The 13905-nt window shown below is 45.8% G+C and overlaps 1 protein-coding gene across 1 annotated transcript in view; it reads right to left on the bottom strand.

Annotated features, from left to right (window-relative positions):
- TMC5 (transmembrane channel like 5) overlaps positions 1–13551 on the bottom strand; it is a 72375-nt gene extending 58824 nt beyond the window's left edge. Inside the window, exon 1 of the mRNA XM_045875069.2 lies at positions 13471–13551. The gene's annotated coding sequence lies outside the window, so the exon portion shown is untranslated. The remainder of the gene's footprint in view (positions 1–13470) is intronic.
- Between the last annotated feature and the right edge of the window lie 354 nt (positions 13552–13905).

Here is a 13905-nt window from a genome sequence, read left to right as displayed (position 1 = left end):
CAGTCTGCTTAAGATTCTCTCTCTCCCTAGCCCTCTGCCCTTCCCCCTGCTCTCTTTCCAAATAAATAAATAAATAAATGAAATTCTGGGGGCGCCTGGGTGTCTCAGTTGGTTGAGTGTCTGCCTTCAGCTTGCGTTGTGATCTCGGGGTCCTGGGATTAAGCCCCACATCAGGCTTCCTGCTCAGCGGAGAGCCTGCTTCTCCCTCTCCCACTCCCCCTGCTTGTGCTCGCACACGTTCTCTCTGTCAAATAAATAAATAAAACCTTAGAAAAATTAAAAATAGAATTACCATCTGATCCAGCAATTTCACTGCTGCATATTCATCCAAAAGAATTGAAAGCAGGGTCTCAAAAAATATATATATACACCCATTTTCATAGCAGCATTATTCACAAATTCACATTATTCATTCACATTATTCACAGCATTCACAATGAAAAGGTGGAAGCAACCTGTGTCCATCAATGGATGAAGGGATAAACAAAATTTGATACATCCATGCATTGAAATATTATTCAGCCTTAAAAAGCAAGGAAATTCGGGGAGCCTGGGTGGCTCAGTCATTAAGCGTCTGCCTTCAGCTCAGGTCATGATCCCAGGGTCCTGAGATCGAGCCCCGCACTGGGCTCCCTGCTTGGGGGAAGCCTGCTTCTCTCTCTCCCACTCCCCCTGCTTGTGTTCCCTCTCTCGCTGTGTCTCTCTCTGTCAAATAAATAAATAAAATCTTTTTTTAAAAAAAAAAAAAAAGCAAGGGGCGCCTGGGTGGCTCAGTCGTTAAGCGTCTGCCTTCAGCTCAGGTCATGATCCCAGAGTCCTGGGATCGAGCCCCGCATCGGGCTCCCTGCTCAGCGGGAGGCCTGCTTCTTCCTCTCCCACTCCCCCTGCTTGTGTTCCGCCTCTCGCTATGTCTCTGTCTGTCAAATAAATAAATAAAATCTTTAAAAAAAAAAAAAAAAGCAAGGAACTTATGACACCTGCTACAACATGGATGGACCTTGAGGACATTAAGCTAAGTAAAAGAAGCCAGTCACAAAAAGACAAATATGTATGACTCTAGTTATAGGCGTTATCTAGAGTAGTCAAATTCACAGAAATAGAAATAGGCAGCAGAATAGCGGTTGCCAGGAGCTGGGAGGAGAAGGAAATGGGGAATTGTTATTTGTTGTCTGCTCATGACATATTAAAAAAAAAAATCTTAAGATTTAAGTAAAAAAAAAAAGGTATACTGTTTCAGTTTTGCAAGATGAGAAAGTTCTGGAGATGGGTTGCACAACAATGTGAATGTACTTAACATTAGTGAATGTATACTTAAAAATGGTTAAGATGAGGGGCACCTGGGTGGCTCAGTCGGTTAAGCGTCTGCCTTCAGCTCAGGTCATGATCCCAGGGTCCTGGGATCGAGCCCGCATTGGGCTCCCTGCTCAGCGGGGAGCCTGCTTCTCCCTCTCCCTCTGCTGATCCCCCTGCTTGTGCTCTCTCTCTGTGTCAAATACATAAATAAAATCTTTAAAAAATTGGTTAAGATGATAAATTTAATGTTATATATATATATAATCACAATTTAAGAAAAGACAAAAAAAGGGAGCAAGAATTTTTCCAAATGAGTCATTTCAAAGTGAAAACCCATTTTCTAAAAAAAAGTAAAACACTAAAGCACTGTGTCTGGGGGAAAACGGGAGAGAAAATGCTGGAATAAGCTGAGTGTGAAGGCTTTTTTCCCCAGTTCCCAAATAAGCTACAGAAGCTCTAAAATAAATCAAAATTCGCTACAATCAAAGCATATTGAGTTTTTAAACTGTGTCATTTCCTTAAGCCTCAAAATAAGCACAATAAAACCATCACTGAAATGTTGAGCATAGCAATCATCCCAGCAATGAAAGGAAATTGAAAAACCAACAGCCCTGAACACATTTCCAGCCCCACCTGCACTTGACAAAGACAGCTGACAAATGGGACACGTTCAGCCCACCTCCTCTACCGGGGTGGCAAGGAGCAAAGGAGAAGCAAAACCTGGGGGTACAGATAAGAGTGAAGAGGATTCTCTTGCTTATCCAGAGGAATGCCCTTCCTGGGGCCTCCAAAAACACTAGACCACAAGACAAAGTTAAAAAGCACAGAGAGAGAGACTCAACAGCTCCCCAACATCTACCCCAACCCTGCTCAATGGCTTTCCACTGAATCTAGAATAACATCTAAATTCCTTACTATGGGGGCACCTGGCTGGCTCAGTTGGAAGAGCATGAGACTCTTGATCTCAGGATCATGAGTTCAAGCCTTAGGTTGGGGGGTAGAGATTACTTAAATAAAACCTTAACAGAAAAAGTAATAATAAGGGGAGCCTGGGTGGCTCAGATGGTTAAGCGTCTGCCTTTGGCTCGGGTCATGATCTCAGGGTCCTGGGATCGAGCCCTGCATTGGGCTCCCTGCTTGGCAGGGAACTTGCTTCTCCCTCTCCCTCTACTGTTCCCCTGCTTGTGCTCTCTCACTCTCTCTGTCAAATAAATAAATAAAATCTTAAAAAACAAAAAAAAGTAGTAAGAATAATAAATAGGGGCACCTGGGTGGCTCAGTCGGTCAAGTGTCCAACTCTTGGTTTCAGCTAAGGGTCGGCCTGCTGGGGACTCCCTGGGTGTGGAGCCTGCTTGAGATTTTCTCCCTCTCCTCTCCCTCTGCCACTCCCCCTGCTTTTGAGAGAAAGACAATGCAAGCAGGGGGAGTGGCAGCGGGAGAGGGAACAGCAGGCTCCCTGCTGAGCAGGGAGCCCAAGTGGAGCTCAAGGCGGGACTCCATCCCAGGACCCTGGGATCACCACCTGAGCCTAAGGCAGACCTTAACTGACTGAGCCACCCAGGCGCCCCCCCCCGCCCAATTTTTAAATAAGTAAAAATAAATAAAAAATAAACTCCTTACTATGGTGTGAAAAGTATCCATGCACTGGCCCCTGCCTAGCTCTCCCCTTGTTCTTCATCCTCACTTCATTGACACACTTTTTCAGTAAAGAGTCAGATAGGAAGTATTCTAAGCTTTGTGGGCCATACGAACTCCGTTGCAACTACTCGACTCTGTTACTATAGCACTAAAACAGCCCTAGACAATATAGAATTGAAGAGGTGTGTCTGTGCTCCAATGTATGGACACCAAAATTTGAATGCCATATAATTTTTAGACACCATGAACTATTCTTCTTCTTTTGATTTTTGCCAACAATTATAAAATATAAAAACCATCCTTAGTTCACAGCCCACATCCGAACTGAGGGGCATAGTTTGCCAAGCCCTGCACTAAACACACTGGCCCGTTTTCCTGGGTCATGGCCTTTGCATATGCTATTCCTTCTGCCTAGAATGCTTGTCCCTTCACTCTTGGCCTGGCTTACCCTTCATCTTCAAGGTATCAGCTTAAATGCTGCTTTCACAGAGAGGTCTCCTTTATTCCTCCACATGCAAATAGTTCCCCCTGAGCCTCTAACATAGCATCCTGTCCTTTTGCCCATGGGACTTACCAGTTTGTAATTATATATTATACTTTCTGTGCTTATATTGTTCAGTATTTGTCCTCCACTAGACTGAAAGCTCTGTGATGGCAGGAGTTACACTATTTTGCTCATTATATGCCTGGCATGCAAGAGCACTGAATTAATATTTGTTGAATGAACAAACGAAGGTCGTCCTACAAAGTTCTCATTCATCTCATCCATCACCTGTGGCCCATCATGATGATGACACCTCAACCAATGGGAGGCAAAACAAACCTACACTGGGATCAGTTGGACTACTCTGGGGAAGGCGGGGTGGGGGGGGGGTGGGAGGGTTCACACAGACTAGCATTTCTCATGCCTGGGTCCAATTTTTGGTACAAATATATCCCATTTATAAATTGAGAGTTTGGGATCAGTTCAGGGATTTCTGAAAGGATCATTTCCCTTGTGGAAAATACTAAGGAATCTCCTGGTGATCATTTCTTCCTTCTTAATTCCCATTCACTATTTCTAACTAACAACTAAGTAAAGTCTCCATTGGTGCTAATCAGTCTTTAACACCTGTCTGAATTTGCCATTGTCTTTCTTCTTTTTTTAAAGATTTTATTTATTTATTCATTTGACAGAGAGAGACACAGTGAGAGAAGGAACACAAGCAGGGGGAGGGGGAGAGGGAGAAGTAGGCTTCCCGCCGAGCAGGGAGCCCGATGCAGGGCTCGATCCCAGGACCCTGGGATCATGACCTGAGCCAAAGGCAGACGCTTAACGACTGAGCCACCCAGGCGTCCCACCATTGTCTCTTTTGCAACAAAGACAGAGCAAAGCTCCAAGCTCAGAACCCTCATGATGCCACAACTTATGACTAGAATTTATTTTATTTTTGAAATTAGCATGCAAAAAATATCTCTGGTGTCTAGTTCTACAAGTTTGAACACATGCATACCACTACCACCATTGGGATACAGACCAGTTCCATCACCCCAAAACTCCCTCATGCCACCCCTCTGTGATCAACCCCTCCTACCACCCTCTGCCCACCACTGATCTATTCTCTGTCCCTCTATCTTTGCATTTCTTCAAAATGTCAAATAAACGGAACCACACAGAATGTAGCCCTTTGGGACTGACTGCTTTCACTCAGCATAATCTAGCTAGGATTTAATAACATGGTTTGGTTTTCCCTGTATGTATGTATATATATTACTGTATAGTCACCTATATTTATAAGCAAGTGATACAAGTTTTCCATTTACAGTAATGACATGAGTTTCCTTTTAAAATAAATCTGTTAGGTAAAAAGAATAGATAAATATTAGTATGCATGGTAAGAAAAGGCGCAAAAATCATGAAGGTGAAACACAAATGACTAAATTCTGGGATACAATAGACAGTAAACAATACTATAATTGTATCACACTCTCTTCCCCCAACACACACACACACAAAATACCAGTCCGTGATTCTAAGAATTCCTGAAAGTGAAAAAAAAAGAATTTTAAAAGAAGAAATGGTCCATTCCCAGGCATCTCATTTCAAGCAAGCTTTCATAATTGCGGTTCTGGAAGCTTCCATTCCTTTCTCAGGCACCTGATCTTGGAAAGACAATTCCAACACAAGGAGTGAAGGACACCACCCATCCCTGAGCAGTTACCAGGGCAGGAAGCTATCCTATACTAAACACACCCACATTTCAGCAGAAACATAGATTTTGTTTATGTTCTTTGTTACCATGTTAGCTTAATAATTACCTTGGCTGTCATCATCCACCACAAACAAATGCTTTAGAATCTTTTACCTGCAGTGTGTAATGTTTAGAACAAGGAAATAAAGGCAATTTAAATCGTATCTTATAAGCATGTGAGGGCAGAACCTTCAATCATCCATTTCTCAAAACCCTCCGGTAACTAAGCATTAGTTCATGCCCCACGGGACTTCTCAGAGACTTTCCACCTTTGATCCAGGTGCAGTCATAACTATACATTTGGACCCTTCAGAAAACAAGGTGTGTTCGCAAAAGACCAATATCAAAACTATGAAAAGGAAGGGAAAATATAAATAGAGCTATGTGGGTATATCTTCCTCTTCTTTATGTTTCCCCTTCATAAAAGAATTTACTTAATTTTTAAGACATTTACTTACTTCCCAAAGAAAGGTAATTATATTTTATGAATGCAAATAGAGGGGCACCCAGATGGCTCAGTCAGTTAAGTGTTGGACTCTTAATTTCGGCTCAGGTCATGATCTTGGGGTCATGGGATCAGGGCCCCCCATGTCAGTGGGCGTGGAGTCTGCTTGAGATTCTCTCTCCCTCTCCCTCCCCCTCTGCCCTTCCACTGCCTTATAAAATAAATAAAATATTTTTTAAAAAAGAATATAAGATTTTTAGCTTGCTTAACATGTGAGAAAGAGTCAGAGGCTGGAAAATGAACATGAACTTTAATCTCATGAAGGGCATCACCTAGACATGGCAAAAATTCACCCAGAGAATGGTCTAATGTGCTGCAGTTACCATGGAGGTGGCAAATGCTTTTTACAACACCAAATTAAGATGACTTTAACATATTTTTAAAACTTTTTGGGGGGCGCCTGGGTGGCTCAGTCGTTAAGCGTCTGCCTTCGGCTCAGGTCCTGATCCCAGGGTCCTGGGATCGAGCCCCGCATCCGACTCCCTGCTCCACGGGAAGCCTGCTTTTCCCTCTCCCACTCCCCCTGCTTGTGTTCCCTCTCTCGCTGTGTCTCTCTGTCAAATAAATACAATCTTTAAAAAAAATAAAAATTAAATTAAATAAATAAATAAATAAAGTTTCGTTGATCAGGGTGCCTGGATGGCTCAGTCAGTTAAGCGTCTGACTCTTGATCTCAGCTCAGGTTATAACTTCAGGGTCGTGAGATACAGTCCTGTGTTGGGAGACTCTCTCTCCCTTTCCCTCTGCCCCTCCCTCCCTCTCTTTCTCTCTCAGATAAATAAATCTTAAAAAAAATAAAATAAGGGCGCCTGGGTGGCTCAGTCGTTAAGCATCTGCCTTTGGCTCGGGTCATGATCCCGGGGTCCTGGGATCGAGCCCCGCATCGGGCTCCCTGCTCAGCGGGGAACCTGCTTCTCCCTCTCCCTCTGCCTGCTTCTTCTCCTGCTTGTATACTCTCTCTCTGTCAAAAATAAAATCTTGGGGTGCCTGGGTGGCTCAGTCGTTAAGCTTCTGCCTTCAGCTCAGGTCATGATCCCAGGGTCCTGGGATCGAGCCCCATGTCGGGCTCCCTGCTCTGCGGGAAGCCTGCTTCTCCCTCTCCCACTCCCCCTGCTTGTGTTCCCTCTCTCGCTGTGTCTCTCTCTGTCAAATAAATAAATAAAATCTTTAAATAAATAAATAAATAAATAAATAAAATCTTTAAAAAATAAATAAATAAAATAAAATAAAACTTCATGAATCAGTGCACATCAGAGAACATCAAGCTGAGGAGCCCACGAGACTCACTTGGGAGCTTGCTGGAGGCCTTCAGATGGAGGATCATCAGATGACCAACTAGTCCCAGTTTACCCAGAACTTTCTTGGTTTTAGCACTGGTCTGGGATGGGACCTGGTAATTTGCCTCCTTATCAGGCAGGTGGAGGGAGATGGGAAGGGAAAAGTGGTGGGTTGCTTGCACCTTGGCAGCTCAGTGCCTTCTTGCATGGCTGGCCTGCTCCAACTTGTCCCAGAAGAACAAGGAACCCTCTCTGGGAGAGCCAGAGACAACACAAGATACGTGTAATGGCTCTTGCACCCACTGAGAGCTGCAAGAAGCAGAGGCCTCCTCTGCAACCCAAGGAAGGACCTCACTTCCTGGAGACCTACAGGTTGTGGAAACCCCTCCTCATCCCCTTCGCCACCATCCGTGTGCTCAGACTCCTGCCAGGAGCAGTGAAAAATGATAAACCTTAATATCCCCTGTGGCTAGGATCCCCTACCGCTTTCTCTACCACTGGGTCTCAGAAAGGCAGGAGAAGACAATAAAGCCAGGGTGAGCTCTATCCATACCCTGGGTCTGTGGCAAACCTCTCTCTTTGAGAGGAAAAAGAACCCCTTTCTGGATCCACCTCTGGGACTAGAAGCTTAGTTCTTAACCAGACTAATTGAGATCCCGATACTAGTCCTTATAATGCCTATTTAAGCAAACATTATATAATACAACCCAAGTATTAGGGTTCCAGATTTGGAGAAAGAAAAACAGAAGCAGAAACCAAGGATAACAAAACAACCAATATGTATATGCCAGACACGATTATGAGAATCTGATGGGTATTAACTCGTTAAATCCTTACCATAGCCTTAGCAATGAGGTACTGTCATTATCCTTATTTTACTGAGAAAGACATTGAGGCACAGAGAGGTTCAGTAACCTGGCCAGGGAACACAGCCAGTAAGGAGTGGAATACAGTATTGTAAATATCCCTTCCTCTCAGGGAAGCAGATTGTTCTCTTTTTCAACTCATTTTTTCAACATCCACATCCTGCGTTTAGCCATCTTTTTGCCCATGCTGGGTAAGCATGATGTTAAGCTTGGGAAGTTTCTAGATTCAGTGCTAATTGCAGAATGGCCAGGAGCAGGGTGAAGCAGGGTGAGGAGTTTGCATGGGACCCAAATTTAAGGGGGAGTACCAAAACTCCCAGTAACCTAGACAAATACTATTTTATGCAATATTTTTAAAAGTAGGAAATAATGCAAAAATACATAGTGAATAAAATATCAACATTTGCAATAAAGAACAGGCTTGGGATTCTTTTTTTTTAAGATTTTACTTAATTACTTGAGAGAGAGAGAGAGAGAGAGCACGAGCAAGGGGAGGGACAGAGAGAGAGGGAGAAGCGGACTCCCTGCTGAGCAGGAAGCCTGAAGCCCGAGGTAGGGGCTCGATCCCAGGACCCCGGGTTCATGACCTGAGCCTAAGGCAGATGCTTAACCGACTGAGCCACCCAGGTGCCCCAGAACAGGCTCAAGATTACTGATTTTTGTTTCTGTTCCAATTTGGCTCAGTTCCACAGTGACTAGCAGAGAGAACCCTGCAATTCAGGCATTCATGAGTCACTCCAGGAATGACAGTTCCAGCAGGACAAATTAAACCATCTTCCTGGGATTTCCACCTACCTCCTCTCCTGCTAAGGGGTTTCCTCTGATAAAATTTATAAGTCAAGTCTCTGCCACAGGAGAAAACTCCACGTCTCCACTGGAGAGCCACAATTTTTCATTTATTGCGGGTGCTAACAAATGAAAGATTGGGACCAGCAACTCTGGACCTCCAATTCTCCCTGTGAATTTATAGAAATAGGACTTTCTGCGCTTCTTTTAAGTGCTACCCACCCCGATTCAAATGCCATCGAAAATGAAACTTGTTTGTTCTGACACTTGTAAAAATACAGAAATCTTACCCAGCCCCTTACTTCTTTTCCTATAAATAAGGAATGTTCTTTCCACAAATGACTCTACTGATGATTAGCATTGCATCAACCTGGTTTATCTCTGGGAACATTGAACCTGAGATGGCTGAAAATAGCCTGAGCAGTAATCTAATCCAATCTCCTGGCACTCCATTCTGGGAACTCTTGGCAAACATAAACCACGGAGTGATTCACTGAACTTCTAGAGAGAAGTGTATACCTTCAACCTGGCCCTTCCTCCTGGGGAGAGGACCCTGCCTGGCAAAACGTGATTACACACCCCACTTCTCTGACATCCATATCCACTGAGCAACTCTTTGCCTCTCCAGGGCAGAAGGAAACAAGGCAGACAAGAACTATATCAATAAGCATAAAGACAGCACCATATACTGAGCACCTTCCTGGGGGCCAGGCACCATGCTATGCCCCTCACATGCAGTAGCAATCACATCCTCCAACAACTTTATGGGGAGGTATTATCATCCCCACTTTATGACGATTACACTGAGGCCCAGAGAGCGTACAAGTGTGTCCAAGGTCACACAGCTAAATAGAAGCAGATGGGATTCTAACCCATGCATCTCTGACTGAACTTGGATCATGATCATCATCCTCATTGTTATAAGAGGAAGAAGAGAAGGGCAAAGAGGAAGAGGGGGAGTTAGAGATAATATTTATTGAGTGGCTTACAGTGCACCATATTTTCTTATTAACCCTGATAGCCACCAGGAGGAGGTGGGAGCTCTTAGCACACTACCCATTCTACAGACAAGCAAACTGAGCCCTGAAAAGTACAATAACTCAGCCACAGTGGCACAGTAGGACCCAGGGAAGCCCAGATTTTGATTCAGGCAGACAACTCCAGAGCTTGCTGAGCCAACATGCTCCCTTGCTTCCCACTTCCCCATAGTCATTCTTTCCTCTGACAAGTAATGATCGTGCATTTATTCTGGACCTGGCATCTGGTGGTAAGCGACAGGACAGCCTGTTTCTGCCTCCTCTCATGGCACACTCCCAAGGGTTTTCTCTATCATTTCTGTGACCCCCCACACCACTTTCAAAACACCTTTTCTTGGGGTGCCTGGGTGGCTTAGTCAGTTAAGCCTCCAACTCTCAGTTTCAGCTCAGGTTATGATCTCAGGGTCCTGGGATTGGGCCCTGTGTTGGCTCCATGCTCAGCGCAGAGTCTGCTTGGGATTCTCTCTCTTCCTCTCCCTCTTCCTCTTCCTCCCCCCACTTGTGTGCGCACACACACTCTCTTTCTCTCAAATAAATAAATAAAATCTTTAAAAAAAAACAAAGCAAAAACCTTTCTTACCTGCCCTCCGTCCCGGCATTTCCTCTCCACTCTGCGGAGACACGAGTCCTTTTTTTTTTTATACTAACCCATAAAGCCCGTCCATCTTATGCCTGAGACACAGCTCTGCTTGCTCTATTAGTCACCCCGCTGGGCCTGGCAATCCAGCTTCTCTCTCCTCATCGGCCGATAAATAACCAGCTCACACCCACCTAAAATGCAGATCAGTCCTTGACCCCCAACGTCATGGTTGTGCCACGGCGTCTGTGCACTGGGTCTGCAAAGAAACCCTGCCTGGGAGCTCAAATTGTGTATTTCTTTCTTCCTGAACCCCAGACCGGCCCTCCCAACAATGTTCTTTTGGCATCAGCACTCTGAAAAGAGCAAAGTCCTTTCTAAACGTTATTTTATCTCTTAGACACCATAAGGAAGAACTAGGTTGATTTTTTTTTAATCCCAGAGAGTGAGTTGGAGTGCAAAGAGCCTATCTTTTCGTGTATTCACCAAAGTATTCTTCCACAACATGATGCTCCACTAGACACCCTCAACATGGGCCAGTTTGTTTTGCATGTATGGCCCCTGGGGCAACATTCAGACCTTATAAGTTAACTCCATGATTATGATGGCGTGGCCCTTCCAGAGATAAAGGACAGGCAGCGTGGAACCAGCCCACATTTCTCAGCAAGCTCACTTGCATCAAATCCTGACTCTGGTGCTCTCCAACTCTACCCCTCTGAGGCTCTACGATTCTATTCTTTTGAACCTCAATTTTCCCTACCCTCATCTGTGAAATGGGGACAATATACTCTACCTGCAGTGGGTTTAACAGCTCCCAGAACTGTCATCCCTGGGGCGACTTGTGGAATGCCTGGATTGCAGAATCCTGCCTGCCAATCAGGATGGAGCCGAGTCAAATCAGAATCCAAAGCAAAAGGACAAATCAGTAATCCTCTTGTAGGTGTAAGTCAGAGTTTCTCAACCTCAGCACTGTTGACATTTTGAGTGAGATATGCTCTGTTGTGGGGGCTGTCTTCAGTATTAGAGGATGTTGAGCAGCATCCCCAGCTTCCCTCCATTAGGTACCAGTAGGATACTCCCCATCACTAACCACACAAGCTGTGGGCAACCAAAAATATCTCCAAGAATGGACAAGTATCCTCTGGGAGGTAAAATGGCCCCCAGCTGAGAACCACTGCCGTGAATGATATAATGTGCCACAAACTTTCCACAGTATCTCCCAATTCCCATTGATAAGACAAAGAAATTAGTACTTCACCATTTTCCTCTAGGAAAATTTTTCTTCCCCTCCATTTCCCTACTTCTAGAAATTATACCATATTTTTACATATTGCACCCATCCTACAGATCAGGGAACTGAAGCTCAGAAAGCAACTTGTCAAAATCCCAGAGCTGGGAATTACTCCAAGACAATATCTGAATCCAGATCTAGCCAGAATAACTAGTATGAACTGTCCCTTTGCCACCTGAAATCCTCCTCCCAAAAGCCTCATCAGCTGCAGTGGGTAATGCACTGAAGCAGAGGACCTTGTGCTTTCATTGTACAACAAAAGGCTCCCAGTGACAGCCTCCTTGTACACTAGATGGAGACTAGGATACCGGGTGACACCTCTCACTCTGTACTGAGTGTAGGGGGTTTCTTAGGAATGTTCCAGATAGCAAACAGGGGCCTGGTTCTGTGAACCTCACAGAAGGCAAGAAAGCTCTTTGGTCACCTCCTCCCTCCCCTCCCACTTCAACTCTCCCCTCTGCCTCCTCTAAATGAACATACCTGCCCTCTACTCTTGCAGGGGAAAATCATAGCATTCACTGTAGCCCATGTTTATTGAGCATCTGCTAAGTGCCAGGCACTGTTCTGAGTGCTTTATCTGATCCAGAAGAAAACCACAGAGGGTAGTTATCCTTATTGTCCCCATTTTCCAGGAAACTAAGACCCAGAAGAGCAATAACTTGCCAAATTCACTCAAACTAAGCGATGATGGAACTTGAACTGAATGTCAAGAACATGCAGACTTTATGATCAATAGACCTTGGTTCAAATGCTGACTCCTCTACCAGCCACCCATGTAACAACCAGGAAGTTACCTAACCTCCCTGAACCTCAGTCTCCTCATCAGTAGTATGGGGCTAGCAGGGATTGTTGTAAGAATAACAACTAATATGTGCTTCTCACCCACTCAACAAGTGTTTACTGAGCATCTACTACTGTGTGCCAACCACTGGGGATATATCTGCAAACAAAACCGCAAAAGGATCCTACCCTTGTGGCATGCACACTCTAGTAGAGACGCACTTATGTGTGTTAACTCAGTTAATCCTCACCATAACCCCTCACAATTACATCATTGTACCCAATTCACAGATAGGGAGAAGGGGTCTCAGAAGCAGCTTTCCCCCACCTCCCTTCAACCTTCTAAGAAATAGTGGGACATGGATTAGACATTAATGCCCAGTCTCTGGAGCTCGACTTCTTGGATTCAAATCCTGCTGTTTCCATCTAATTGCTGCGGACAAGTTACTTAACCTGTCTGAGCCCAAATTTCATGGGTAAAATGGAACCCGGAGGCCCTATCTCAGGAGACTGTCCCAGGGGGAAAACAAACGTCTAACATTCAGGAAGTGCTTCTTGGGTCCCCAGCACACACAAGGCTCACAGAAACCCTAGGACAGACGTCTTATTTTAAGCCCCTTTTTACGGAGGTGAACACTGGAGCCCAGAGAGGGTAAGTAACTTGTCCAGAGGCGCAGAGCGCATAAACAGTGCAATTCCAAAGCGAGCTCTGAATCACGACCCGGCGCAGAGACAAACTCACCCGGTCCAGCATGGTTCAGTGAGTACTAGATAACTGGATGCGATTATTCTTTCCCTCCTGCAGCCTCGAGGCGGGCTGCACAGGGCGGCGGATTGTGTGCACTCTTCAGAGGCTTTCCTAACGCAAGGGGTCAGCGCAATGCAGCCAGAAGCGGGAGCCGCCGCCTAGATCCTCCCATTTCGAGATTCCAGCCCCGGGGTGATTCTCCCCCCATTTCTTGTTCCCCATCCCGGCTCGCTCCCCGCTCCCCCGCCACAGCTGCCACCCACCCTGGCCACTCCCCTGCCGCCCCGAGTTGTGGACAGACCCCGCTGGGGCGCCTGGTTCTTCCCACCGATCCCCTCTCTCGGAGCCAGGAAGGAGGCTCCGCCAAAGCCGCTGAGTCTCGGTGGATACCCGGGAAGACAGTCCCAGCGCCGGCCCCGAGACCTGGCGAACCCGCCTCACCTCCAGCCGGCTTTTGCGTCCCCAGCGCCTGGAGCTCTGGCCGCTGCCGGGTCTGCTCGCCCACGCGGCACAGCGACAACCCTGGCGGGGGCAGAGCACACCTACACAGCCTGTCCGGACTTCCTTCCTGGAGGGGAGATCGCTTTCTTGGAATGTAGCCAAGTTCCTCCAAGCGCTGGGTTAGTACACCTGTTGGCATGGGAGACTTCTATTCACAGTCTCGGGTCTGCGTTCATTGTTTCCTTCCAACCCGCAAACTTTGCCAAGCGCCCACCGGCTGCCGCGCCCCTGCACCCAGAGGATCCCAAGGGCGCACAGGCTAAGGTTGCGCTCTCCAAAACATTGGCCACTAGCCACGTGTGGTTATGCAGCATTGAAACCATGGCACCAATGAACTGAGATGTTTTTTTAAGACACAGGATTTAAAAAAATAAT

This window comes from Mirounga angustirostris, unplaced genomic scaffold (genome assembly GCF_029215605.1).
Source record: "Mirounga angustirostris isolate CCGP_5_RB_7025 unplaced genomic scaffold, mMirAng1.0.hap1 SCAF_5, whole genome shotgun sequence".
NCBI classification, from domain to species: domain Eukaryota; kingdom Metazoa; phylum Chordata; class Mammalia; order Carnivora; family Phocidae; genus Mirounga; species Mirounga angustirostris.
This window is presented reverse-complemented; position numbering and strand designations above follow the sequence as displayed.